This window comes from Martes martes (genome assembly GCF_963455335.1).
Source record: "Martes martes genome assembly, chromosome: 11".
Lineage (NCBI taxonomy): Eukaryota > Metazoa > Chordata > Mammalia > Carnivora > Mustelidae > Martes > Martes martes.
Genome location: NC_137899.1, coordinates 30266254 through 30293597, shown reverse-complemented (window position 1 = coordinate 30293597; position 27344 = coordinate 30266254).

Here is a 27344-nt window from a genome sequence, read left to right as displayed (position 1 = left end):
GTTTACCTAAACATAGCCACTGAGAGCTCTGAATTCAGCCACCCTGGTGTCTTTTCCCTCAGGCTCCCTCCCTAGATCAAAGGACAACACCCTGGTTAAAAGGGAGAATAAATTCTTTTCAAGGCAGAGAAAAGGGTAGCGCTGGTATATACCTGCCAAATTGTTGCTCAACAGTCCAATTCCTTCACTCCTAACGCACTAAATCTTCTCCCAACAAACATTTGGAGTTGAGATTGTTAGGATCTTGTACAGTGCCAGGACCAGTAAGGCTCGATGACTCATTTGTGTTGTGATCTTTAGCATTGCATGTGTACAAAATTAGCACAGAGCAGAAGTGAAGGTATTCTAAAACCGTTAATAGAAGCTTCCTTTTCTACATCTGTAAAATGGGTATAATACGACCCCCTATTTTAGTTAGTTGCTGAGAGAAATAACCGAACCCATGTAAAACAGCATAGTATCTATCTCATCTGAAGGATTGTTCTGTGGGTTGAAATGACAGCCTGTTTGTAAAGCGCCCATAGTGTGTGGTATATCCATGTTTGCTAAATAAAACAGTCAGCATTCAACAAATATTACCTAATAGTCTAATGACACTGCTGCCACTGATGTTGTTTTTCATGTTGATGACTGCCGATACTATTAAGAAGTCTTTGTCTGGTGTAGAGTACAAGCAGACCTCCAGATCATTTTAAAATGATGACCTAATACAAGGAATACACAGGGCATTAGGAAAGCCCCACACAGGTGCGCTCATACGTTTGACTTGCTCTGGGCTTATTTTTTAAAAAAGAAGCCAGTAAAGAGTCTATTTGTTGAACTATGTAGTCAGTCTTGCATCTTTCTGCATTTTTTTGTCCTGAAACGCCAAAGCATAAGCTCGTAAAAGCAGCTAGAGTTTATGAGGGGAGCACAATATTGGCTGTGTCCTAAGAAACCTGAAAAGGCAGTGGTGGTAGTGTAGCTGTCAAGAGATTATAAGCATGAGGAACACGAGGCTTTGGTAACAGAAATTCATGCACTTGTATTGCCTAAGGCAAAGGAAGGAGGCCTATTTAACCCTTTGACTGGAAGAGAAACTGAGCTGGAACATAGAGAAGCAAGACTACTTTTTATGAATGCAGATGGTGTTATCCTTGAAGCTACATATTTTCAAGTCTGGCTTGCTTCTCAGACATTTTTCTTCTAAAATGGCCGGGCCTTTATTGGGACTCAGGATCAGCAAAACCGAGAGATCTACATGGCCTCAGCAATTGGAATATGGTAGTGTGAGTTCTTGGTGCAGGTCAGGGTCTCCTTGAACACGTTCATCATGATCCCAAGGTCCCCTACCTTCTCTATGGTTCCTCTACAGGTAGATCAATTCCAGACAACACTGGAATACAAATTGCACTTCTGAGTCCTTCCAAGGCACACAAATGAGATCTGTTAGGAAATATGCATGCAATCTGGAAATGTGTATTTTTTTTAAAGATTTTATTTATTTATTTGACAGACAGAGATCACAAGGACGCAGAGAGGCAGGCAGAGAGAGAGAAGGGAAGCAGGCTCCCCTCCGAGCACAGAGCCCGATGCCAGGCTCGATCCCAGAACCCTGGGATCATGACCTGAGCCGAAGGCAGAGGCTTTAACTCACTGAGCCACCCAGGCGCCCCTGGAAATCTGTATTTTTAAAAAGTTCCTACAGGTAATTTTGATGCTTTGTCAGATCTTGTCAAGATGCCAGATTCATACTCTGTAGTCCATTACTACCTCTCTGATACACTAAAAATATGTAAATGTGAAGGGCAGCCAGAAAGTGATAGTGACTTAGTAACCTAAATTTTTAGAGAAAAAAAAAAGTTTGTGAAATTAAGAAGCGCTTTAAAAAATCACTTTGAAATCCCAACTAAAACTCTTCCAATTAAAAGGAATCAGCAGATGTATAAATCCCACTTAACCTCATTATAAAGAGTCTTAGGTATGAAAATAATATCAAGAAAAGAAAAATCCACACAAATGACTTCTTTATAACAAATTAATCTTTAGTTGTAGAGTATCCGTTTAATACTGTAAGCACATTAAGCAATGTCAGATGTAAGAGAATCTCTCTGGGCTACATTTCCCTTAATGGGTTTTGGTGGAAAGCCATAGAGTAATTCTAATTCATATTTAATTCCCGAAGACACAGATAGCCCAGAGAGTTATCAAGTTAAATGCAAGTAATCCTAAAATACTTTTAGTATTTGAAACTGATGTGATATTCAAATTTGGATCTTAATTCAAAGGACTTGTTTAAATTGCTTATCAAATAACCATTTGCTGTTTGTTTCCTAAATGTCAAATACCAATGAAGGTGAGTATATATTTCTACGTGTGTGTGTGTGTGTGTGTGTGTGTATAAATGTATGGATATATATGTATATACATATATGCTACCCTGTATTTCAGAATACCTTCTGGATAAATTATCATGATGACATTAAATTCATAAAATCCAGTTTAGTGATATTTCATATCAAGAATTAAGCAGTTGTTACAATTTGTAGGTATAAGTGCTGCTCAATATAATTAATTATAAGTGCTGCTCAATATAATTAATTCTATATATATTCTATATATATATATAATTCTAATATCCAAAATATACAATATTTAAGGCAATGGCCACATACGTTTTTACCCTTATTTAAGTTAGTTTTTGACAGTATTTTGACAGTTTAAAAAAAAAAAAAAAAGTGTTTGGGGGCACCGGGCTGGTTCAGTTGGTGGAGTATGCAACTCTTGATCTCAAGGTCATGACTTTAAGCCCCGCATCAGGCATAGAGATTACTTTAAAAAAAAAAAAAAAAGTTTATTAATTCACAAAGCAATACTCATATATTCTCTGTTAAACTCATTCTTGGAGAGACTTCTAACAATGTCACCTATAACCTACACCAGTGTTTCTGAGTGTGGTGCCAGATCAGCAGTATCAATTATCAAGGAACTTGTTAGAAATGTATATTGTTGAACTCCTCTCAGACTTACTCAATCAGAAATTCTGCATTCCAGTGATCTGTAGCAACACTAGTAGATGTGCTAAATGCTCATAATGGTTGGGGCGCCTGGGTGGCTCAGTTGGTTCAGTGTCTGACTTCGGCTCAGGTCATGATCTTGGGGTCCTGGGATTGAGCCCCACATCAGGCTCCCTGCTCAGTGGGATATCTGCTTTTCCTTCTCTGTCTGCCCCTCCCCCCTGCTCATGCTCTCTTTCTCAAACAAAGAAATAACATCTAGACCAAGCCCCTGTTTGGTTCTGCACTCAGCATGGAGTCTGCTTGAGTTTCTCTCTCCCTCTGCTCCCCCCGCCGCCCCCGGGCACCTCTCTAAAATAAATAAATAAATAAAAATAGTTTTGTGTTTGTTTTTCCTTATCCTCACTAACAATAGTAAACAAAATATTAGTAACAAAATAGTAAACAAAACAAAATAGTATGCAAAAAATAGTAATTTTTGCCTCAATATGCTGACTGTAAAATAAAATTATTTTACTATTTTGTATTACCATAATTATATGGCAGGTGAGTATCTTTGTAGATTTATTGGCTACTCAGTAATTTGACAGAGGTAATTTCTGGTGGTTTTTTTTTGTTTTTTGTTTTTTGTTTTAGTTCTTGGATGCAATTTTTATCTTACCATTAGGGTTTTAATTGCATGTGGCTTTCCTTTGAATTTTTTTAAACACTTTTTTTTTTTTTAAGAGAGAGAGAAAGAGAATCTCAAGCAGACTCCCCACTAAGCTTGGAGCCCCATGTAGGGCTCCATTTCATGATCCTGATGAGATCACGACCTGAGCTGAAGTCAGACACTTAACTGTGCCACCCAGGCACCCCAACCATTATTAGCATTTAGCTTAACTGACTGAACCACCCAGGTGCCCTAAAACTCTGCTTTTATCTAATTTACATTTCACATTTTTGTCATCTTTGTCATATTCAGTTTTCCTATTGTCATGGTTCTATTTCTAAATTTTCTTTTCTTTTTCATAAGTCTATGGCCTTTTGATTATTATAACACTATAACAAACTTATTATCTGGAATGATGTCTTTTACCATTTTTCTTTATATTAAATATGTTTTAGTTAATTTTGGACCTTTTCTATTTCATATGGATTTAAGAATGACTTGTTAGTTTCTCTGAAAAGTACCATAAGGCTTTGATAAGAATTCCATTATGTTTTCGTGGATCAGTATGGGGAGAATTTACATGCTTTTCACACTGAATATCCCATCAAGAATACGGCTTACATGTCTTCATCTATTTAAGTCTTTGTCCTTATCAGCAAAGGTTACCCCCACCAGCCTGCATTTTATTAAGTGGATGTTGTAGTTGAGTACTTGTGTTGTCTTACCTGTGTGTGTTTATAAGTCTGAGTTGCTGAGGCATACTAGTAGCTGTGTGCAAAACTGAGGTGCAGAGTGAGGAAGCCAGGCCAGTCAGCACTCCTTCCAGCCCATGTATGTGTGTATGTACGTATGTGTGTACGTATGTATCTTTCAATATTAGGCCTCTCTGACATGACCAGGAATCTTATAAAAAAAAAATTTTCAGGGCATATCTAGGCATGACTATTCATCACTTTAGGTATTTCTACCACAAATCACCTCTTTTCTTACCATCGAGGTGGACTTTCTTCAGGATTTCCTTTTGTAGGAAAAGTCACATTGAAAACTGGGCAGAATTTGGAGGTAGGTTAGGTAAGGGATGATAATACCATGTAGATCACCACTTTCTGTGACCTACAAAATTGGAAATCTTGAAGTTAGTGCAGACTTTTTTATCAAATTAATTGTATGTTGTAAATCTACCCCTTATAAAGATTAAAAACAAGACAAAGAAATGAAACCTCCATGCCCCCTAGCCATAAATACTATTTACAAGGTATACAGGTAGAGAGTAAAGAAAAAGCCCTTTGCAGGAACACACAGAGGGAGGGAGATTGCTAGACATGGAATTGTTTAGTTCTAGCTTTCTGTTTTCAGCAGCTCCTGGCACAGAAGCCAGGTAAATGATACTCTCTCAGGAAGCTAAGATAGAGTCCACTCAAGTTCCCAGAACTTCACTGCCCATGCCTGGCTCTTCCTTGGCACCCTAAAACACTGTATTTGTACAAGGAAATTTCTCAGCTCAGTTCTTTAAATTTACAGGATATATTTCTCATTAAAAATACCTTAGTCATGTATTGCTAAGTAACTACTCACATAGTTCTAGACTGGACAGGGAAACTAAAAAAATTTCCTCACCCATTTCTTTTTTCTCTCATTCTGATTATTAGTAATTTGCAGCCTTTGCACTTGTAGCCCTTACATTAAGAAACACTGGGATAACTGTTTGCTTGGCAGTTAACTAAAGAAAAATGCTAGTTTCTAAAATATTTATTTGAAATCTCCAAAATTTTAATTATGTCAGCAACTGCATGAATACATCAAAACAGAAGAAAGATGTATTACTGTTTCCCCCAATATAGTCTTCTAGAGTTGGACTGACCGACCCAAAGACCGGCTGAAGATGAAATTGAAAACAACTCCATGTTTAAATAACATCTTAGTCTATTTTTCATTTTTTTACAAGATGAATCAGGAATTATTTATTTAATTTTAAATAAAGAAAAAAAATGCCAATGGAACATATTAGAAGTACATCAAAACAATACTTCACAAAGCTTTGAAATCACTGATCTAATTAGTCAGTATAATCACATACTTAAGGATATAGCTGCATTTTCATTTTCACACTGGACAAGTTTTATTCGACATAAAGGTAAGGATTTTGTCCTGTGAATGAAACATTGTATCCCTGTTCTTACACTAGGAGGAAGTATGTTAATTTTCTTGGCCTCTTTTAGTCATCGCTAATATTTAAAAGGAAATATTCCATCTTAATATTTTCGTAGGTAGTCTTCCTTATATTTCACACACTTGGAAAATAAAAACAGAAAATTATTTTTACAAATATTGCTGAAAACATAGACATACGTATCCAAGGAGCTGATCCCCAAAGGTGTGTTAAGTAACTTTCTAAAGTAGTCACAGAAGAACAAAATAAAAAACTTTTGTATACAGGGCACCTGGGTGGCTCAGTCAGTTAAGCGTCTGCCTTCAGCTCAGGTCATGATCCCAGAGTGCTGGGATCGAGTCCCGCAGCGGGCTCCCTGCTCCGTGGGGAGTCTGCTGCTCCCTCTCCCTCTGCCCCTCCCTTGCTTGTGCATGTGCGCTCGCTCTCTGTCAAATAAATAAAGTCTTAAAAGAAAAGTTTTGTATACAATTAGAGTAATAAATTTAAATGAAGCTATTGATCTTTCATCTATCCAACCAGATGGGCTGTTCTAGAGTCTCTCTGTGGTGTGCATATTAGAGGCAGAAAGGAAAATCATATAAAGATAAAGAAAATGTAAATGTATAGTGGTTTAAAAACATTTCCCCAGATTCTTTGACAATCCTTTCATCATGAAGTGCAGCTTATGTTCCCTCACCTCCAAACCGTGTGGGGCTTTATACTTGTCTTGACCAATAGGATGTAACACAGGTGACTTGCTTTGACTACTAAGGCCACGTTAGGAAAGGCCAGGTAGCTTCTGCTAACATCTCTTGAGACACTTACTCTGGGAGCCATCACTGTGCCATGTGCAAAGACAACACAAGCAGGTCCCATCAAAGGGGATAGAGAGATGCCCACAGAACTCTGGCTCTTGGCATCTTCCCAGGTCAGATAACAGATAGAGATGTGACTGAAGAACCCCTGAGTTAAGCCTCACCACTCCCTGACTGCAATCCATTGAGAGACCCTGAGCCAGAACTGCCTGTCTGAACCCAGATTTGCAAACAAAATAAATGGTTGTTATTCTTTGAAGACACTGTTTAAGATTGTTACACAGCATTAGAAAATAATCAGTGCATGATAAAACTAGCATTCACGATGTATGCACTCGAGAAATATTAAGACTGTTTTCTCATAGTGCTTAATAGTATTGCCATATAAACTCATATAAATTATATGCCAGCCTAATACCGAAAACATCTTGGAGGTAGATGCTGACATATGATTTTCCAATGGTGGAAAAATTATAGCTTTCCTTATGTTATTACTACCAATAATTGCTTTGCTTTCAGGAATACCTTTTCTCTATTTCTGTGACACATTATTAGAATAGCACTACTACTTGAGATCAGAATGCAGAATGCAAGAATATGGTTTATTCTTTTTTTTTACTGAAAACAAGTTTGCCCTTATTAATCTGTCAGATTCTTTCCTAAGAAAATTGTGTATGTTCCCTCATTATAATTTCCATTAACTTACTCTATTCCATTCTAACTTGTTCTTTCTCCATTGGGTTATTGCTTTAAAATGTCTCAAACTTTTTTAAATGACTGCTGGTTTCCATGGTCGTAGTTCTATTTTCCTAAATTAGATGCAGTGTAAAAATAGGACTTGGCTTTATTATGTTTTTTTTTTTTTCATTTTTTTCACTATACAGATTCACTGTCATACTCCTTTAGTTTTATATATAGTGAACCCTTATTTCTGACTCCAATGAAATGCAAACTAAAAATCCAGATGCTGTATTGCTATTCTTCTGATATTACACATTTTCTCTCATTTGTTTCTTATTTGCGTAATTTAAGATTTTAATGTTTTTACTGGTTTCCATTCACTGAGCTGTTCAGATGCGTATTTGATTCTCAGGATCTGAAATCAACTAGGGACGGTTAAATCTTGTAGCGATTAGCTTTTTTTGAGTAACGAACCACTTCACCAATTAGAGGCTTAAAACAACAACCTTTTATTTAACTCAGATTCTGCAGTTGGGTATTTTGGATTGCCTGAGTTGTGCAGTTCTTTTGGTCTAGGCTGGTTTCTCAAACATGCATGCCAGGAGAAGTACATGTTTTATATAAAACTGATACTTTACCAAATACCTAATTCCTTTTCATTTTAACAGCTTTTAATTTCCACTTCATGAAAGGGAGAAGACAAAGAAATCTTCGTAGTTAAGGTGAATTGATGACTTAAGTTCTTTGGATAAACCCAATAATCCATTCAAAACACCATCTTGTTAATGGAAGAAATACTCATTGATAAATCATCCACAGTCTGCAACCCCTCTTTTCACCGCCGATAAAAAAGTACACTAAACAGAAACAAGAAAAAATTGCATTGCTGCCTTAAGAATGATGATGTAAATGAATTTTGGAGAGAGTCTTGCTTCTTTTAGGATACTTTCCTCTATCCTGTAAAACTTTTCCACAAATGCCTTCTTCCGTGGTGCTTACTGCCAACTTATGTTTTATAGAGAGGTTCTACTGTGATTTGGCCATAGAGAAAGAATTCCTCATTAGTTCAGATTTATTCCATGCTAAGGAATTTGCTTTCATATTGTGTTTTGATTTCTGAAGCAGCAAAACTCATTGGAAAGAGATCTGTGTAAAAAGTTTAAACCTAAAATGATGTTCCTCTTTAGAAAATTAAAATTTTTTCCGCTCCAATTTTTCATTACTTTGAAGAAAAGAATAACATGTTTCAATGTCACATGCATTAGGGTTAAAAAGCAGGGAACCATCATGCCAAATTTCACTTATTCATATACCATTTTATGAGGATCAACTCTACTAAACACAGTATTTCGCTGTAAGTTGACTCATGTCTTAAAATCAAATCCCACATTATTCTCATCCTAAATAGTAATGTTTATGAAATCACAAGCTGTATTCATTACTGTTTTCTAATAAACATGACCATTAACAGAAAACAATTATTCTATAAATTATCTAAGGTCACTTTACATAAGTCCCTTAGTAGCCTTATCTTGTACTTTGGAATTTTCACAATTGTTTGAGAATTAAGACCAAGAGTAACTATTTTCCTTTCCCTGGTGGTACCTTGTAAGAAAAATTGTGCTTATAACAGTGGATATTTAAGACGAATTCATGACAGCGGAGGTAGTGTGGAGTAATTAGTTCTGTTCTTAGTGTCATATTTTTAAGGCATCATGGATAAACTAGAGAATGTTTCTAATCAGAATAAGAAAATTTAGACCAGTTCAGGGCTGCAGATTTTCCCAAGACTAGAGGTACTCATACAGAGATGGAATGAGTAATTGCCAAAAAGGTGCGCATGGACTATATGCACCAATAAATAAGTTCTAGGATCCCTTATAAGGTTTATAGTCTTTATCATCCCAGTGCTTTGGTCCACTATAAAGTACTTAAGATTTTTAATGTAGTCATTATTAAAACCCATTGTTTGATATATTTATAGGGAAGAAGTTTTCAGGACTCTATTGTGGTTCTTCTTTAAAATTTAGTAGTAAAATAATTATAAGAATTCCCTAAAGTAGAGTTTTCAATGACAATTCATCCTTTCTTGTATGCTGGATCCTTTCTTACATGCTGGAAAGTAAGCTAAAGAAAAGAAAATGTTATTAAAATCTTAAGAAAGAGAAAACACATTTATAAGTAAAATATTGTCCTTATCATTATCATAAATTTATGTCATCAGCTTGTAAGATGAGCCATCTGTCAGTACATACGTCAATACTGCCTTTATGACATGAAACACTTTAGATGTGACGTGTATTACTAACAGAAAATCAAAAATGGAAAGGTAATGTGAAGAAGAAATTCATATTTATTTACGGGTATAAGGATTTCATGCATTGATAATGAAGAAGCAGTAATACGATTGCTTTATGGTGGCCTAATGTAATTGATATGATAGCTTCATTGTAGCCTAGGCTATACACTAATAAATGAATCTAATACTATTATATGGTCATGTAATTTTTTGAAAGCAGAGTCATAAAACAGCAAGAAAATGAACACATTATTAATTTTGCTTTGTTTTGAATATCACTAACCTTCTGCCTATGTAAAAATAGGCTGTCCACTTCCATATTTAAGTCTTGTGCACAGTGTTCTGCATGGTGAGTACTTAGGCAATGATAATGATGATGACACAGAAACATCTCACACAGTTCTTGTTGTGCAGTTATTAGATTTTCACACAAAAACACATACACACCAGGTAAGTTTAACTGTATGGTGCGATGATTATTTAGTCTTCATTAACTAGAAGTGGCTAATAATAAAGGTCTTCATCCTCATCATCCTTGCATTGAGTAGGCTGAGAGGGAGAAGATGGGGGAGGGGGCATCGGTCTTGCTGTCTCAAGGTGGCAGAGGCAGAGGAGGTAGAGGAGGTGGAAGAGAAGGCAGGGGAGCCAGGCACATAGGGTATCACTTTATAGAAAGACACTGTAATTTCTGTCTTTTTGCTTTTTCATTTCTCTAAAAATGTTTCTATATGTTACCAATCCTTCTTCTGCCATCTGCTTTAGTTTCATTGCCCATGTCAGAAAGGGTCCTGTCATAAAAGAATCAAAAGCAGTCTTGAGTAACTGGAACTCTTTCTGCTAGACTGTCTAATGTCAATTTGTTTTCTGACACTGCTTCTTCTATGTCTTCTTTCTCATCGTCTGGCACTTACATGAGAGCACTCATTTCCATCAAGTTGTCTTCTGTTAGTTCTTGAATTCTCTGTTAGTTCTTGAATTTCTCCAAGATCCAAGATCCATATATTGAAATTCTTCATCCCCTGCTTTTTCTCCCCCATATCTACAATCTCTTTCATGATTTCTTTGATTGGCTTTGTCATAAATCCTGTGAAGTCATGCACAACATCTGGACACAGTTTTTTTCCAGCAGGGATTTATTATTTCGGGCTCGATGGCCTTCACAGCTTTTTCTGTAACAACGATGGTTCTCCAATGATGTAATCCTTCCAGACTTTCATGATGTTCTGTCTATTGGGGTTCTCTTCCACGATGTTGACAGTCCTTTCCATAGCGTACCATGTGTAATGAACCTTAAAGATCCTTGAGATCCCCTGATCTAGAGGCAGAATTAGAAACATTATGTTTCGAGCAAGCAGACCACTTTGACGCCTTTGGGGTTGAGCTCAGGGATGCTGGGTGGCCAGGGATTGTCTAATATCAAAAGGTGTTTAAAAGGCAGTCCCTTCCTGGCAAGGTATTTCCTGACTTTAGGGACAAAAAGCTTCCATGGAACCAATCCAGAAGAAGGGTTTTTGTTAACCAGGCCTTGTTGTTGTACAATCAAAATACTGGCAGCTGGTATTCATCTTTTCCCTTTGAAGGCGCAGGGGTGAGCAGCTTTACTGTTATGGGCAGTCCTGATCATAAACCTGACTGTATTTCTACAAAACAGTAGAGTTAGTCTGCCCTTTCCTGTCTTAAATCCTGCTGCTCACTTCTCTTCCTTAACTATAATGTCCTTTGTAGCATTTCTTTTCTAGAATAGGGTATTTTCATCTGCATGAAAAAGCTGTTCAGGCAGATAGCCTTTTTCCTCAATGATTTTGTTAACAGTGTTCCGGAACTTGGCTGCCTCTTGGTCCTCAGATGTTTCTCCTGTGATCTTGACATTTTTTAAGCCAAATCTCTTTGTCAATTATCAAACCATCCTTTGCTGGCATTAAATTCTCGAGCTTTAGACCCTTTATCTTTTGCTTTTGACCTCAATTTTTCTCGAATCACAGTCTGTACATAATGCCTTTCTTATAGCAGTCTGGCCTCCATGTAAAAGCTGCATTTTCAATCTGAGATAAAAAAGGAATTTTGCAAAAAGTCTAAGGTTTTGTGCCTGCTGGGCTAGTTCCAGCTACAGCTTCATGAATTTGTTTCCTTTTTTACATTGGTCTTTATGCTGGAATCCTTAACTTGAAATTAAAATGGCAGGTAACTGTAGTTGCAGATGTCAATCTACAGTACACATCAAGTCATTCAACTTTTTCTTGTACCATCATGACTTTTTTCTACTTCTTGAGAGCACTTCTGGCATCACTAGTGGTCCTTCCTCTGGGGCTCGTGGTGTTATTCAGAGTTTATGGTATTGCACTAAACACGTGAGAACCAGGAGAGATCACTTTTTACTGTGATGTGTGATTCCAGGAGAGACAAACTACTTAAATGCAAAAAGATGATTAGCATCGCAGGGTGTTTTAAACAGGTAACCGAAACACTTCAGCCTCCTGCAATAGCAACAGGAGGTGGCTACAAAATTCTTATAGTAGAATAGTATGTACTACAGTTAATTGTATGCGGTTATGATTTAATTGCGCATCTTTTTATTTGTTTACATTTCTCTCCACTGCAAATTATACCATGTATCTTCTACAAGTGTTTAAGTTTTGATAAATTTTAACTTTTTATAATTGATTTGTACATATTTTATGTAAATGATAAACAGTATGTACATATATTTTGTGCATTGATGACATATCTAGGTTTTCCTTAATTTTTTCAATATGCTAGGCTGTGCAGTACATCTGCAGGTTTTTTGGGTTTTTTTCCCCCAAATTATTGCTGACTCCAAAACATTTTCCATTATATTTATTGAAGAAAATCCATGTACAGGTGGGCCTGCCCAGTCCAAATCTATGTTGTTCGAGCATCAACTGTGTACAAATTTGGGGGAAATCTTTTCATATTTTAAATCTAAATTTTTGAATAAAATGAATTAGATCATGCATTTATTTATACTATGTACTTTTTTAGTTAATCCATTCCTTTTTTTAAAAAAGATTTTATTTATTTATTTGACAGAGATCACAAGTAGGCAGAGAGGCAGGCAGAGAGAGAGGGAGAAGCAGGCTCCCTGGTGAGCAGAGAGCCCGATGTGGGACTCGATTCCAGGACCCTGAGATCATCACCTGAGCCATAGGCAGAGGATTTAACCTACTGGGCCACCCAGGGGCCCTAGTTAATCCATTCTTGCTGAAAAGCCAGATGTTAGACAACAGAAGTCTTATAAAATCATTTTGACAATCCAGCAGTAGAATTTTTATGAAGCATTAGATGAGTCACTACACCCCTATGCAAATGATAGTTAGGAGTCTTCTCATTCAATAAAATGTGATTTGAATGATGTGTGATTTCATTCTATTTTATGAGAATGAAACACTAAAAGACAATTCAAATCTCAAAAATTTCACATTTCAAATTTTCATTATCAAGTTCACATTATTTTTGAATTATACCAAAGTGCCAATTTGAATGAAAGCACAATTCAGCTTCTGTCTTCCTCCTAACTTGTATCCTGTACTTCCTGTCTCAAAAAAAGAAGGAGGGAGATCATAAAAGATTTATGTTAATGTGTTAAGTTGTTGCAGCATAGGTGAATTCTCCAAATTTGTATTGGACCATAGAAGTAAAATGTATCTACAGCAAGCTTACATTACTTACTTTTTATATCAGATCAAATCAAAATGGATTAGTTGAGTATTATATATGTCTATGTGTGTGTGTGTGTATGAAACTTATACTTTCTACCAGTAAAATTTTAAGTTACACTTGTTTAAACTTGCAAATATCTAAATTAAGTCAGAATAACCTACAAAAGGAAACTTTTGAATTTTGAATATGAATATGTTGTGAATATTTTAATTAATCAGTAGAAAACTCTGATCATTAAATAGACTGTGCTCTTAGTTCTAAAGTGAACTTGGTATTATTTTGTATATCCCATAATAAAGAATTCATTTCTCCTAAAAATAAACAAAATGTAGGCCTGTAGGGAATGTATTATGATTATTGTTACCTTGCTCTATTCCATTCTTATAGAAAGGGGCACTGAATATTACTAAAGTTGGAAAACCATTTCTTTTAAGTCCATCCATCTAGCTAGCATTAATTCAAAGGATAATAAATTTCAAGTTACATGTAATTTGTAATTGTTTCGAAACATGCCAAGTAATTCATAGCAAAGTTTTTAGGTGATCATCCCAAACTATGATTCGAGTATTTCTTCTAAATTTCAAGTTATTTAAATTTCAGGTATTTATAATATGTGTTATAATGTCCTTCAATAAATACATCTTTCAGTGTTCTAAAATTAGATTGAGGTGATGGTGGTAAACTCTTTATATATACTAAAAACCATTCAATTTGATACTTTTTTAAATGGGTAAATTGTAGGGTGTGTGAATTACATCTCAAAAACTTTTTTTAAGTGTATCTTTTTTCTTTTTAGTATTTGGTGTACATACCAAATTGTGTTTCTCCCCCTTGCTATTTCTCATACCTACACCTTTGCCAATTCTGCTCACTTAAGGACCCCACTTTATACATATCTCTGTTAGGAATGACCATATAGATTTTGTATAATTATCTGTTTACTCCTTACTAAAGTGTTCTGTGGTCATTTGGCAGTAGAACTTGTGGTTTATTTTTCTCTTAATGCTTAACATGGTAAATAATACATAAAAATAAATGTTGAACCAGTTAATTAACTCATGTGGTAAGGTAATAAGAACAGAAAATAAAAATTATTATCTGATAACTCTAAAAATGGAAATATGAAGTTATTACATATACTACCAAAAAGATGCCAAATGTTGACTATATGGATAGGCTTCAAGTTATGTGGATATAAACTTAAAAATTCGAGAGTAAGATGATTCAAAATTTCAACATACTTCTCCCCAACCTTACCCCAAAATAATACCACATCAGTTTTCTGTGGAATGCTTTTTCTTGCTGTATTGAAAATCTGGAAAAAAATTATAGCAATCAAATTTACATTCGGAGCCCTGCTAACTTACTTTTGGTTTCTCTTATGAGAAACTCTTCATGGTAATGTTGATAATTTCTCAAAATCATTAAATTTTGGCAGAATTGTTGGATAAGCAGTAACATACCTGAAAAGTCCAAGTCCAAAAAAAAAAAAAAAAAAATTAGTGAAGCTGGAAAACAAAATAAATAGTCTAATATTTTGTAATTAAGGTAACAGTTGAATAAAAATCCCCCCTTTTCTTTCTAATGAGACATGTTAAATATTTAATATGCAGTAAGGACTGTATATTATAGGATATTTGATATTCACGAAGTTATGTTCATGATAATATGTTTCACTGAAACACACCAACGTAATTGGCAAACTTAACAAGTTCTTTTGAAAGAAAATGCATTGAATTTTAAATTTAGTACCTTTTGAAAAATCGTTAGTTTGTACTACTGCAGTTCCAGAAATTTGAAAAATTTTTATTTCACCTGGCAGATTTATAGATCTCTTAAAAAAAAAAAATCACTGAAATGCCACTTTCTTCCACTTAAAATCTAGCCATGCCTTAAATGAGTAGTGGAAACAAACCCAGTGTAAACTAGCTGTAAAACAGTAGAAGCCAGTTATATAATAACTCATTATTAAACAGACTGTATAAATCAAAATATTGTACAAAACATGGTTATATGCACTAAAACCTATTCTTCCATGATTGTGATTCATGATTTACTACTATATAACATTACTTTTCTAGAACTCTAGAATTACATGTGTTTCCTACTATATTATGATCATGGTAAAGAAACTCAGGCCCTCAAAGGAGTCTCAATCTGATGAAGGAAAAATATATTTTGTTAGTGATCAATTATAAATTTAAAAAAAGCTTAAGTATATAAAAAACTGCTTTCCAGTCACTTGGAAAACCAACTGCTTGACACTGATATAATTAGGTAGACTTTAATACACTGCTGTAACACTTTTACTGATACCAACATAGAAAATCAATGCATTCATAAAAATTTTGTATAAAAATATCCAAGAGTTCCTAAATGCTTACTAACATTTTAGTTTATCAGTATTTTTTAAAAAGTGAATGGAAGAAAGTCAGAGAAACTCATTTCTTTTTAATCATTATGTATTCCACATTAAGTGTTATTACTTAAAATGCCTCATTGGATCCTTTTCAATAAAAATACAATACAAAATTTATATAACCTTTTCCATTTCATCAGCAGAAATGAAATTCTCTGCAAACACTTTGCTTGGCCGGGGTCTTGTGACTGAATCATTGGCAGGTGCTAATTGGCGAAAGAGAAGGCAGTTTGCAGTAAACACCTTTATCCGTAGAGAAAGTGCTGGGCTGCGAAACCCTAGTTCTTTGAACTTTATTGGCTGTTCAACAAATAGGCTTTTCATGGTAACAAATGTTTAGCTTTACATCAGCACTGAACAAACTTATTTGTAACTCTGAGTATGTGGCAAGTTTCACTGGCTTAGTTTCATGATTAGTTTTATTACTTATAAAAAAAAAATCTAAACAGTCTGATAATATGGAACAGTTAAAAGTTTTTGTTTGGACAGTTATCCCTCCCACTGAACTACAGAAAGACCCAAGGTACAGGTACAGTTTTATATTTATTGTGCAGTGAAAAACTGCAGCGTGTGTAGAATTACAAGGCTCTAATTTCATTGAAAGTTTCTGTAATGTCATAAACCAAAAGACTGAAAAATAGAATCTTTTAAATCCTGATAGGAAAAGTGAAAGACTCATATTACCTCAATATGTTCTGTAATCTAATCTGTGTATCATTTGTTTCTTAAATGACCCATTTCCTACTCCCATATCAAAATTTGGAAATTATAAGATATTCAGAAAAAGTTAATATCTCGTTTAACGTTCAATAATAACCAATTTAAAAACTCATTTCAGAAGGAAATTAACTATTTTCTTGCCCTAGAAATAAGACCAAATCATATTAAAATTTATGATATCAGTGAAAACATCTATTAAAATGCACATATAATTTGGAACAATTTAATCAGGATCTACCTTTTGCAAAATATTAGGCAGTCATGATGGCAATAAATCCCAGAGTGACTTCAAGGGAATAAGAATGTCTCTGTAAACCTTCCTATGTAACTTGGGGTATTTTACAGTCTACAGCTTCTTCTAAGCAAACACTGCTACCGTTTCCTATTAGTTGGAGCTCAAACTTAAGTATGCAAGTTGGCTTCGTGAATTTAATTTTTACCAGGAACAGAGTGCCTTTGGCTGAGGGAGCCTTCATTATCAATGGATAGTGGTATCCCAGGAAGCAATGATATTTTGAATAAACCATGCTAATCTTCATAAGGATTTTGTATCTTATTCCAAGCTGCCCATAGACTTGCAAATGTACTTTAAGGGCAGTCGAGGTACAAATAAAAGTTTCAAGAGTTATTTTCAAACAAAAATCAATGTGAGATACCTGGAAACTGAAGGGAAGCAGATTTCGGCATTAAAGTGACCTTGTGCTAAAGGCAATCAAATCCCAGCGGATTCTGAGAAAGTTCTTTACCTCCCCTTTCACTGTCTCAATTTACTTTGGAAAGAGGGTCTATGCCAAGAAGAGAGCTATTACCAGAGATGCCTTTTTACCTGAGAAACTCATCTGCATACCAGGGCGACCTTTGATTTCCAGACTTCTCCTTTGACTTCCCATGAGTTAGTTGCCTTCCTTCCCTTTTATATACCCAGACCCCTGCCCCTTCCTTTAGCTCACAATGTTATATAAGCCTCAGTAACCTGGCTGCTCTTTGGATCTCGTATTTTTATGAGGTCCTGTATGAAAGAAATTGAGGGGTTTTTTTTTCTGTTAATCTGTTTTATATAAATTTAATTATGAGACCAGCCAAAAAACCTAGAAAGGAAGAAGGGGAAACGTTCCCACTCTTATAAAGCTTAGTGCAAAGGCCTAAGTCTTAGCCTCCTGATGTGATGGATCACGAACGCAGTGTGGCTTTGGCGTTTAGATGTCACAGCACAGCATTATTAGAGCACATGCTGCAGCAGGTTTCCTCCGTGTGCTTCCTCTGTGTGTTTCCTTGTAATTAGTGCCCCATCTGAAACGATAGCACAGTGGTGGCGCTTGGGCAATTGAATCCAAAGCAACAGAAGTTTGGAACTGCAGTGGAAACCACAAGCACAAACACTAGCCCCCTGTTCACAGCTAGTGGAGGCTAGTGGCACGGTTGAGAAAGGCCAGCTTTAAATGTGCAGGCATAAGATACCCCACAGGGATACTTGGGGAAAAAAAGTGGAAGAAATCTTAAGGGATAAGAGGTTTCCTAGAAGTGGTTGGGGAAGAAATATGGGGGAAATGTGTTGATTACGTATGATCTGCAACGACACGATGTATGGACATATATCAGAGGTACTAAAGTTCTGGTTCCAGACCACCACAGTAGACTGAATAATGCAATTACGTGAATGTGTTGATTTCCCAGGGCATATAAAAGTTATGTTTATGCTATCATGTAGTCTGTTAAATCTAAAATAGCATTATGTCTAAAAACCAATGTGCATACCTTAATTTAAAAAGACTTGCTAAAAAATGTTAACCGTCATCTGAGTTTTCACAGAGTCATAATCTTTTCACTGGTGGGAGCTCTGGCCTTGATGTTGATGGCTGCTGACTGATGAGGGTGGTGCTTGCTAAAGGTTGGGGTGGCTGTGGCCATTTCTTAAAATAAAACAACAGGGAAGTTTGCCAAATGGTTTGCCAAATCCTGCTACTGCTTTATCCACTGAGTTTATGTAAAATTCATAGTATCCTCACCAGGAATAGATTCCCTCTCAAGAAACCACTTCCCTTCTTCATCCATGGAAGCAACTAATCATCTGTTCAGGTTTTATCATGAGATCGCAACAATTCAATCCCATCTTTAGGCTCTACTTCCAGTTCTAGTTCTTGTGCTATTCCCACCCCATTTGCAGTTACTTCCTCCATTGAAGTCTTGAATCTCTCAAGGTCATCCATATGGGTGGGAATCAATTTCTTCCAAACTCCTGTTTATGTTAATATTTTTACTTCTTCCATGAGTCACTCTCATTCTGGGTGGCATCGAGAATGGTGAATCCTTTCTGGAAGGTTTTCAGTTGACTCTGCCTGGATGCATCTGAGGAATGGCAGCTTTGGCAGCTATAGCCTTATGAAATGTATTTCTTCAGTAGTAAGACTTGAAAGTCAAAACGACTCCTTGATCTATGGGCTTCAGAGTGGTTGTTATGTTAGCAGGCATGAAAATGACATTAATCTTATACAGCTCTCAGAGCTCTTGAGGGACCAGATGCATGAGCAGTAATATTTGAAAGGAATCTTTATTTCTGAGCAGTGGATCTCAAAGTAGGCTTCAAATAGTTAGTAAACCATGTCGTAAACAGATGTGCTGTCTTTGGGGCTTTGCTCTCCCATTTATTGAGCACAGGAAAAGTCGATCTCTCAAAGCAATTAAGGGCTCTAAGATTTTTGGAATGGTAAATGAGCATTGACTTTAACTTAAAGTCACCAGCGGCAGTAGCCCCTAAAAAAAGAGTCAACCTGTACTTTGAAGCTTTGAAACTGAGCATTGACTTCTCTTCTCCAGCTATAAAAGAAATAGATGGCATTTTCTTCCAGTAGAAGACTGTTTCTTCCACACTGAAAATCTGTTGTGTAGTGTAGGCACCTTTATTAATGATCCTAGCTAGATCTCCTGAGTAACTTGCTGCAGCTTCTACACTAGTGTTTCTACTTCCCTTGGCACTTTGATGCTGTGGAGGTGACTTCATTCCTTAAACGTTATGAACCAATCTCTGCTGGTTTCAAACTTTTCTCCTACAGCTTTCTCCTGTGTCTCAGCCTTCATAGAGTTCGAGAGGATTAGAGGCGTCCTCTGGATTAGATTTTGACCTCAGGGAGTACGGCTGGTTTGATCTACCCAGACCCTTAACTTGTCTCTATATCAGCAATAAGGTTGTTTCACTTTCTTACCATTCTTGTGTTCACCAGAGTTGCGCTTTTAGTTTTTTTCAAGAACTTTTCCTTTGCGTTCACCAAGTGGCTCACTGTTTAGCATAAGAGGCCTAGATTTCAGCCTACTGTGGTTTTTGACATGGCTTCCTCACTAAGCTTAATCATTTTTAGTTTTCAATTTAAAGTGAACGACACACGACTCTTCTTTAACTCGAACACTCAGAGGCCATTATGGGATTATGAACCAGCGTAATTTCAACATTGTTGTATCTCAGGGAAGAGGGAGGCCCGAGGAGAGGGGAAGAGATGGGGCAATGGCCACTCATTGGAGTAGTCAGAACATCCACAACGTTTATCAATTATTGTTCGCCATCTTATGGGTGCAGTTCATGGCACCCTAAAACAATTACAATAATACCAACAAAGATCACTGATCACAGACCACTGTAACATATAATAAAAATGAAAAAGTTTGAAATATTGTGCGAAATACCACAGTGTGCCACAGAGACACAAAGTGAACAAATGCTGTTGGAAGAATGTACATTTACTGGCAGACTTGCGCCACACAGGGTAACCATGAACTTTCAATATGTAAAAAAGGCAGTTTCTGCAAAGTGCAGTAACACAAGGTATGCCCATAAACTATGGACTTGCTGCCATTCTTCATTTAATAGCACTAACAGAACTCATTACCGCAAATGAAAATACTCTGGAAATACTCTGACTATGAACTTTGGAAAACTTTTGTACCTAGTGTAATGGGCAATGAGACACTCTCAGTCATGGAATCATTTTTGCCATATTGTTTTTTTTTGTTTTTGTTTTTGTTTTTTTTTTACAGATTTTATTTATTTATTTGACAGACAGAGATCACAGGTAGGCAGAGAGGCAGGCAGAGAGAGAGAGAGGAGGAAGCAGGCTTCCCGCCGAGGAGAGAGCCCAATGCGGGGCTTGATCCCAGGACCCTGGGATCATGACCTGAGTTGAAGGCAGAGGCTTTAACCCACTGAGCCACCCAGGCACCCCGCCATATTGTTTTTAAATAGTTAAAATCAGATATGTTACAGATATATGTAAGACAGTCTTATTCTCGATAATATGCATGTGTGTATGCATATATGTATGTATACATATATATATATATAAAATAACTTACGTAAATAAGATCATAAGCTCTTTACTCTTTTACAGTAGTCTTTTGTTTTTCATCTTTTCTCTTTCCCATACTTCTCAAGCAACATGACCTATGGTAGCACCTCATGTGAGTATCTTGTGCCTATATTTTGAATACCACTGCTTCATTTTTTATGGAATTAATGTCTAGAAGTTAGACAATGCCTAGATTCTCTGTTAAAAGTTTTAAAAAAAGATGACTAGATGCTAGATAGAGCGATGATAGGTAGGTTGACAAGTAGATGATTAACAAATTATCTTTCAGACGTATTTATTCAATAGATATTACCACATCATCTTTTAAAGAAAGTAATTTACTCTTTTTCACTGAATCTTCCACTGTGACAAGCATTCTAACTTGTTTGAATATTTGCCAATATTTGAGCATTTCCCTTCTCACCGGTTGGGATTGAAAGCTTTCCAGTTTATCAACTCTTCAGATTTACTTTTGTTTTTCTTTGTGTTTTCTGTTCATAGCCTTTGCCCATCATTCTCTTTTTGAGCTCTTTAAGCCTTGGTAGAATATGGTGGATATTCATATGAAACTGTAGGAATATCCATGACATATTGTTAATTAAAACTAAGCAAGTGCAGAGTAAGCTATGCAATATAATTACATATTTGTTTCAAAAGTCAAGTAATCAAATACCTCTCTAGGTGTGCATTTGTGCCCGTGGACATTGAGTTAGTGAGGAGAAGGGTGTTGAAGAGCGTCACAGCCGGCTTTCCACATGGGTTACACCTAGGGTGTGAGAATGGAGGGGGATGTGGGGGGGGATGTTCATTGTGCATACATGCATTCTTCTAGTGTATTGTTTTGTTTATATCATGAAGTACATTACTACGTTTGCCATTTACAATACTAAGGAATTTTAAATATAATGAAAGGTCCTGTGACTTAAGTGATAAAAGTAGGACTGCTTGGAAGATGAAAAGTATATACTCCATTTCTCATAAAAGTACTCATTGAGCCTTCATGGCTCAGTCAGTTGAGCATATGACTCTTGATTTCCGCCTGGGTCATGATCTCAGGGTCCTGAGTTTGAGCCCCTGTTGGGCTCCATGCTGGGTGTGGACCTGCTCAAGATTCTCTCTCCCGCTGCCCCTCCTCCCTTTGTTTGCTCTCTCTTTCTCTCACTCTCCCTCTCTCTCTCACGCTCTCTCTCTCATACTCTCTCTTAAAAAATAATAAATAATAAGTTGTCTTAAAAATAATCATTGTAGGGACATCTGGGTGGCTCAATCTGTTAAGCATCTGCCTTCATCTCAGGTCATGATCTCAGGGTCCTGGGATCAAGTCCTGCATCAGGTTTCTTGCTCAGCGGGGAGCCTGCTTCTCCCTCTACCTGCCGCTGCCCCTGCTTGTGCTCTCTTTCCCTCTCTCTCTGTGACAAATAAATAAATAAAATATTTATAAGTAAATAAATAAATAAAATAATGATTGTAACCATTCTATTCTTTTTTTTTTTTAAGATTTATTTATTTATTTATTTATTTGACAGAGAGATCTCAAGTAGGCAGAGAGGCTGGCAGGGGGAGTGGGGGAAGCAGGCTTCCTGCTGAGCAGAGAGCCCGACGCGGGGCCCAATCCCAGGACCCTGAGACCATGACCTGAGCCGAAGGCAGAGGCTTAACCCACTGAGCCACCCAGGCGCCCCTCATTGTAACCATTCTAAAGGCAATTCAGAAAGAGAGAGAATAATTTCTTATTCAACTCTTATACATTTAATGAACATTTTTGTAGCATTCTGAAATTGTCTTTTTAGTACCAGAACACTTGTTGGAATATATTTATACTTTGACCAGTGCATCTTTAGGACTATGGAAATTAGTGGGAAATGATGATATTATGGAAAAAATCAATCAAATTTGACCAAAAGCCAAAAAATTTCATGAACCAGCCTTATCTGCCTACAACCACAGCTTGAAAAGCAGCTCTAAAGAGCTAATACTTGCATTAATTCATGAGAATATTCCACCATTGCTTATTAGATTAATATATTCTGTGAGATTCAGTCTGTTCTTATGCTGCTTATGTAGGATTAAGACTATTTTAGAGTAAATATGATTTTCAAGAAGAAATCTTTGAAAAGGGAAATGTATATAAAGTAACAAAATTTGCCAGAACTTGTAAGTAATTTGGGGGCTCTAGAAAGATAATCAGTTTAAGGGAAGACTGAATAATTCCCTAGTCGTTGCATAAAATTATATTTGATAATCTTATATTCATGATGAATATCTTCATGATGAATATATTCTTAAAATATAAAATCCACCAAGTGAAATCAGTCATTTAACATGAGATGCATGAACTATAATGTTGATATAATCTAATAATATTTTAGCATTAAGAAATGAAAAAAAATAATGTAAACTTCCAGGCAACGTTTCCTCATCTGAAGAATGCAGTAATTCTTCTGCCCTCACCATAGTTATAAGCTTTCTAGGTATAAATTAAATAGCTTTTTCATGTGTTTGAGTTTCCATTAAAAAAAAAAAGAGGATTTTCAACTACAAATCACAGCATTGACATACTAAACGTGAAAATCAGGCTGCAAACTCTAAATGTCGGATTGTAACATCTTTGTATTAGCGGAGACCTTAACTCAGCTTAAATTTATGAGAAATATCTTCAATGTGAAGACAACTAGAGATTATGGAAAATTGGAACAGAATATGGTGAAGTAACTAATCACTTATTTGGTCCAATTTGAAAGAGGTAAAGACATGCCCCCCTGCCAAGGGATCCTGCTGAGGGGCCTGAATTCTGACATTAATGCTCCTTTGAGAGTGTGGAGTTGTTACAAAGAAAGTATTATCTGGCCTACCCTTAACCCAGTTGTTCAAATTTCTTGAAACCATTAATTATCCAGTCTCCCAGCAGTGCACTGAGGTAATGAAACTCAAGATGGGTTGATTTTACATTACTGGGGGACTGGAAAGAATGTGGAGGGACGCGTATTGACCGGAAGGATTAGGCACGTGAGAAGCAATGTGGCAGGTATTTAGGGGGAAAGGCAGTGATTTCCAAGTGACCTGGAGCTGGGGCCAGGTGGAGTCGCTTGAAACGCTTCTCTCTGGGTTTCCTGTCTCTTACACGGCTCTTCATAACAAAATCATTTGTCATCGTTCATTATTGCCTAGGATTCTATCCACCGTCTTCTCATGTTCTCCCTCTTAAGTAGTGTTTGAGTAATGTCTATAGCATTTCCCCCACTACTGTAAGGGATATGTCAGTCTGTTCTCATTGAGCCAGAAAGAAATGACCTTTGGTTATACCTCAGTTAACATTTTGTGCTTGCATTTTTGAATACCAATGCTTTCAGCCTAGAGCTAGTTTAATGAAGAAAAATGCAAGATAAAAATTCAAAGGGAATATATATCAATAGGACTGAATGGAAGATGACTATATAAAAACCAATATTTGTAAAACATCTGGACCAACTAAATGAATCATAAAATGGTATTGAAATTCCAGTGAACTATTTTATGGGACACCCTTAAAAGAGAATATCCTGTAGCCATTACAAAGAATAGAGCAGAAATAATAAAGGACAATTCTCAATATAAATTATTAAAGGAAAAAGCAAAATATATTTGCCACAAATGTTTTATTGATTTCCAAAATGTCTGCATCTTTTCTTATCATATATAATTTCTAATGTAGTCAAATCTGGTATCTTGTTTGCAGTTACTTTTTCAAGTATAGCAAGTCTTGCGTTTACCACATTTCAAAATAAATATTCGTGTGTATATATGTAAATATTTAAAAGCATGGTACAGTATAGACTGTATATTACTCTATGATTGGCATAATCTTTTTGAAAGGGTTTAGTATACACTTAGAGCCTTCTGAGGCTGAAATGTTTTCAGAAAGCAAAAAACTGAAATGGTTTCTAAGGAGGGGAGTTGGGGGTCTGATGGTCTGGAGTGCAAAGGGATTTATTTGGATAATAGACTGTATGCTACTGTTTCTTTTAGCTTTTTAACCGAATGCAGGTATTACTTCTTCAAAAACAATTTCATTTTTAAAAATTATGATCCTATAATGTTTACATGTATTTACCACTTTATCTCTCTACCTATACCATTAAAGGATGTTATTCCTTTAAATATTACTTAAAAAGTTTAAAATCCATGATATAAGAAGATTTAAATAGTACAATAGATTATAGCATTAGAGAGCAGATCATTGGATCAGCTGATAAATATCATCATTGTGTTTCAGGATTTCTTTTCCTTTAGTGCCCAAGACTCTTGGTCACACTGCCTTAAAGAAGGAAGAGGTAGACCAGAGAAAGAGTGGTGGGCAGCAAGGCAAAGTCTATTGAGCAAGAGTCTAAAGCTCCCAGAAAGGGAGGGGACCCGAGAGGGTTGCCATTGGAGTTTCTAAGTCTAGGGGTCTTTATCGGATTGTTGGCAGATGTTTTAATCTGATTAACCCTCCATGCATCTGTCACCCAATCACGTTTTTGTCCACACGCTCATCATCTACCTATCAGGTAGTTGTTCATGTGGAAAGGGTGGAGGGCTCCTTGCAGGGTGGTGTAGAATAACAGGATGGGATCTTTTTCCTTTTAAGGGTGGCTTCCTCTTAGGGCAGGGTCCCTTGCCCCTGCCTGCCTTTCTTCTGACTATCCTCCTGAAGAGTGGCCCTGGTGGGTGACCACAGAGTGGTGTGCAATGCTAAAGTGAGTGTTCATAAAAATAGGGACTTCCAGTTTCTTCACACCCTTGCCAACACTTACTATTTTCTCTTTTTAATTATAACCATTCCAGTGTACATGAAGTGATAATTTCATTGTGGCTTTAATGTGCATTTCTCTAATGAAGAATGACTCTGAGGGTTTTTCATGGGCTTTTTGGCAATGTGTCTTTCTTCTTTGGACAAATGTCTCTGCAGATCCTCTTGTAAAATGGTGTAGCCCTTTGGCAGCCTGGCATTCTTCAAAATGTTAAGCACAGGGGCATCTGGGTGGCTCAGTCGATTAAGCGTCTGACTTGAGCTCAGATCATGATCTTGGGGTCCTGGGATCGAGTTCAGTGTCTGGCTCCATGCTCAGGGGAGAGTCTGCTTGAGATTTTCTCTCTCCCTCTTCCTCTTCCCCTCAGCCCCCCTCAAATAAATAAATAAATCTTTTAAAAAATGGTAAGCATAAAGTTTCCATAAGATCCAGCAGTCCCCCATCTAGCTATGCATGTATCCAAGAAAAATAAAAACACATGAGCATTCACAGTAACAACATGTCTCATAATAGCCAAAGGTGGAGACAATCCAAATGTCCATCAAATGATGCATGGATAAATAAAATATGGTATGTCCATATAATAGTAAATTGTTAGGCCATAAAAAAGTTATGAATTACTGATACATGATACAAACATGGGTGAACTTTGGAAACATTGTGCTACATGAAAAAACAACCATGAAAGATTGCATATTATATGATTCCATTCATATGAAATTTCCAAATTAGGCATGTCGATAGAGACAGAAGATAGACTGGTGATTTTCTAGGGCTGAGAGGATGGAGGCAAATGGAGAATGACTGCTAGTGAGGGTTTCTTTTTTTTTTTTTTTTTAAGATTTTATTTATTTATTTGACAGAGAGCACAAGTAGGCAGAGGCAGGCAGAGAGAGAGAGGGAAGCAGACTCCCTGCCGAGCAGAGAGCCCGATGTGGGGCTCAATCCCAGGACCCTGAGATCATGACCTGAACCAAAGGCAGAGGCTTAACCCACTGAGCCACCCAGGTGCCCCGAGTGAGGGTTTCTTTAGGGAGTAATGAGAATGTTCTAGAATTTTGATGGTGATACAACTCTGTATATGCTAAAAACCATTGAACTGTTCACTTTGAATGGGTGGATTGTATCAGATATGAGTTGTATCTCAATAAAGTTTTGGTTTTTTTTTTAAGAGAGGATAGAGTACATTGTCTTCAAAAAAACTTACAATCTGTATATTTCCAAATTATTAATATTGTCGTTGCTATAAGCCTACTATGGGTACTGGGGAAACAAGGAAATAATCATGGTCAAGTATGAATCCTTGTTCGTATGTTGATATATTATTCCACAAATGTTTCCAAGGGGCTTGCCGTAGAACGATTAATACAAAACAAGATATACAGGAGATACAAAGTTGAATGACAAAATATCCGGACGGTGGGTAGAGAGACAAGAAGAGTGTTAGATGAATGGCACTACATTTCTGTGACTTTATCCCCAGATACAGGAATAGTGGTAGAAGTGGAAATATTTAACCAGAAAAGATGACACCAAAATTGGTTTCATAGAAAGTAAGCCAAGTAAAGGTTACCATATATTCTGAGAATCACCCTCCCTTCCCCAAATCCACCAGGGATTTGCCTTGACAGGCATATTGTTATTATTTGATCCTATCTGCTAGCCACAATTGACTAGGCCATAAATAAACCCTTGACCCAAACTGCTCCAGATGTTCTCTCCTAGGAATTAGGAATTTGGACTTGATCAGTCTGTATGGTTGTAACTTGAACTGAAGGATGTCAATGCAGGAATTATAGGTCTGCCATTGTCTGTTCTCTCTATAAAGAAAC